This window comes from Puma concolor, chromosome B3 (assembly GCF_028749965.1).
Source record: "Puma concolor isolate L17-30 chromosome B3, mPumCon1.1.hap2, whole genome shotgun sequence".
NCBI classification, from domain to species: domain Eukaryota; kingdom Metazoa; phylum Chordata; class Mammalia; order Carnivora; family Felidae; genus Puma; species Puma concolor.
Genome location: NC_141672.1, coordinates 68,502,723 through 68,506,300, shown reverse-complemented (window position 1 = coordinate 68,506,300; position 3,578 = coordinate 68,502,723). Strand labels below are relative to the sequence as shown.

The following is a 3,578-nucleotide window of genomic DNA, read 5'->3' as shown; positions in this document are numbered from 1 at the left end:
AGAGAGAGAGAGAGAGAGAGAGAGCAAGCTGGGGAGGAGCAGAGAGAAAGGGAGAAAGGATCCCAAGCAGGCTCTACTCTGTCAGCGCAGAGCCTGACACAGGGCCTGAACCCATGTATCATGAGATCATGACCCAGACCAAAATCAAGAGTCAGATGCTCACCTGACTGAGCCACCCAGGCGCTCTTCAGGATTCTTTCTTTAAAAAGCTTCTGATTCCCATGCAAATAATATGGATGTTGATAAACAGCAATATTGAACTACACCTTCTCTTTTCACCCTCCAATCTGGACATCTTTCAGTGTTCCCTATCTTAGTGACTGACATCACCATCCCTTCAAGACTAGAAGTCATCTATGACCCTTCTTGCCACCCCCATATCTAATCCATCCCCAAGTCTTGCAGGTTTGTCTCCCGCGTATTTCTCACATCTACCCATTACTGTCTCCACGGCCACCATTCTAGAGCAGGCTGTTGCTGCCTCTGACCTGGACTACTGCAACCGTCTAATTTGGCTCAAGGAATCCACTAATTCATTCTTCAACCCATCCTCCAAACTGCAACCAGAGAGGATTTTTTAAAACTTTTTTTAATGTTTATTTTTGAGAGAGAGACAGAGTGCTAGTGGGGGGGGGGCAGACAGAGAGAGACACAGAATCCAAAGCAGGCTTCAGGCTCCGAGCTGTCAGCACAGAGCCTGATGGAGGGCTCAAACTCATGAACCTTGAGATCATAACGTGAGCCGAAGTCAGACACTGAACAGTCTGAGCCACCCAGGAGCCCCGAGGATTTTTTATCTGATTCAAATACGATATGGCCCATCTCCTCCACATCTTACTGTCAAAACAAACAAAAAACACTTAAGCTAAAAACTTAAAAACCAAATATTTTCTTGCCGGGCAAGGAAACAAGAAATCCTGGCTGGAGCCAGGCACTCAAAAGTACCAGAAAGAACACACAGTGTTCCTACTAATTAGGCATCGAAAGCTAGCACTGTGGATTGGATAAAATGAGTCAATAGGTCTTTACATAATTGGTTAAAACAAGTAGACCCATTCTTTGTTCATCATTAATCAGAAAAGAGTCTTCAGTTAGATCCAGTAAGGGTCTTATGTCCTGGGGTGGTGGGGAGTGGGTGTCACTCAAATTCATGGTCCTTTATCAGCTTTACCTGCTTACAATAGCTGTGACGAAACATAAAAGTCAATTTTAATATCTCCTGTGTAAGTACTGCTATTTGAAGAAAAATTTCCTTTCACATTACTCCTTCATTCCCACTCCTAGTATTGCCGGCTTCTCATTATTCTATGATCTCATCATTTTACTTCCCCAGCCCCGTCATGGTGCTCTTTAAGCCCTGCCCACACTGGGCTTGAATTCTCTCTCAGATGCCTTGTACTCTTCCCTCTTACTGTGCTGGTAAATACTCTTCTCATCACGCCACTACCCCTTTAGCTTAGTGAAGTTGGCATTCTTAAAATCTCAGCCCAACTGTCATTTCCTTCCAGTTTTCCCTGGCTCTCCACTGCAGGTAAGACTCTTCCATTATACACCTGCCAACAAAACTTGTTTTTTGTTCCTCAGGATACTTACCTAAGCTTATTTGATTCTTGGGTTTAGTTAATTAACATCTGTCTCCTCTCCTTGACTGACAAGAGGGATTGGTTGCATTTTCTTTTGCTCACCATTGTATCCACCAGTATCTTCTAAAATGTCAAACAGAATTGGTGCTTTAAAAAGTGATGCTCATTATTTCTTGAATGAGTGAATGAATGAATGAATGAATTGACAGAGGGATGAATGAATCTATACTAGCTGGAGTTTGGGACTACAAGCTAACAGAAGTAAGAAAAATTTTATGAAAGCCTTAGCTTGTTCTTATTGTCATAAGGTTTAATTATGAAGATTTGAAGAAATTAAATCTGTAGTTTATTTTTTTATTTTTTTATAAAATTTTTTTAAATGTTTTATTTATTTTTAAGACAGAGAGACAGAGCATGAGTGGGGAGGGGAAGAGAGAGAGGGAGACACAGAATCTGAAGCAGGCTCCAGGCTCTGAGCTGTCAGCACAGAGCCCAACATAGGGCTGAAACTCACGAACTGTGAGATCATGACCTGAGCCAAAGTTGGATGCTTAACCAACTGAACCACTCAGGCGCCCCTTAAATCTGTAGTTTAAATAAAGTATTTGGTAAGATAGGAAAGGAAATGAGGAGAAAAAAAGAAAAGACACACAGTCTTCAATTATTTCCTTAAAGCAGCCATTAACTTAGACTCTTGATAAGTCACTCTTGGACCATCCTACCACCTATATTACCTTATGCCATCATTCTAAGTCACACCCTCAGGCACACAATGATTATACTTCAGTCTATAGCACCAGCCTAAATTCCCAATTTAATTATTTGTTGTCAGTTGATGTCACAATTTAGTGTTAATTAAATGTAGCTCTTTTTGTCCTTGTGCCTTTTGTTTCTAATAGCTGTAGATCCAAAGCCTATTCTCTAAAAACAGTTTCATGTAAATATGCTTTCATTAATTTAGTGATTATCTGATGCAAATAGACTTAAGAGAGAAAAGGGATGCCTGAAGGCATGTATAAGAACTAATGAGTGACGCTAAACCAACTGTAAAATAATTGAAGCTCAAAATGCTGTCCAAGTTTATAAAATATTTCCTTTGGAGAAATATGTTATTATAGGAGGAAGTTAGAATATATACTTTATTAATCTATCATCTTCTAATACTTACTATTGTTATACTTGGACACATTTTAGAAATTGCATTACTATTACACATGACAGATTAAACCCAAGTTTATTCCAACTCTCTTGTGAATGGCAGTGTTTTAGTCCATTTGGGCTGCTGTAATAATGTATCACACTGAGTAGCTTCTAAGCGACACAACTTTATTTCTCACAGTTACGGAGAATGGAATTCCTGAGATCAGGGTGCCAGCCTGGTCAGGTGAAGGTCCTCATCCTCTTGCAGACCTCTCTTTGTGTCTTTGCATGGCTGAAGGGGCTAGGGAGCTCTGTGGGATATCTTTTGTAAAAGCACAAATCCCATTCATGAAGGCTCTACCCTCATGACCTAACCATCTCCCAAAAGCCCACCTCCAAATACCATCATATTGGGCATTATGATTTCAACATATAAATTTGGGGGATGGCACAAAAACAGACACATAGACCAATGGAATAGAATAGAAACCCCAGAACTAGACCCACAAACGTATGGCCAACTAATCTTTGACAAAGCAGGAAAGAACATCCAATGGAAAAAAGACAGTCTCTTTAACAAATGGTGCTGGGAGAACTGGACAGCAACATGCAGAAGGTTGAAACTAGACCACTTTCTCACACCATGCACAAAAATAAACTCAAAATGGATAAAGGACCTGAATGTGAGACAGGAAACCATCAAAACCTTAGAGGAGAAAGCAGGAAAAGACCTCTCTGACCTCAGCCGTAGCAATCTCTTACTCGACACATCCCCAAAGGCAAGGGAATTAAAAGCAAAAGTGAATTACTGGGACCTTATGAAGATCAAAAGCTTCTGCACAGCAAAGGAAACAA

At 40.5% G+C, this 3,578-nt stretch overlaps 1 long non-coding RNA gene across 1 annotated transcript; it reads right to left on the bottom strand.

Moving 5' to 3' along the window:
• Nucleotides 1-624: 624 nt before the first annotated feature.
• LOC147580037 (uncharacterized) lies at nucleotides 625-3,035 on the bottom strand. Its single transcript, XR_015251867.1, has 3 exons — nucleotides 2,921-3,035; nucleotides 1,594-1,706; nucleotides 625-1,184 (listed from the first exon to the last, which is right to left on the bottom strand). It is a non-coding gene; the product is annotated as an uncharacterized LOC147580037 (long non-coding RNA).
• Nucleotides 3,036-3,578: the final 543 nt, after the last annotated feature.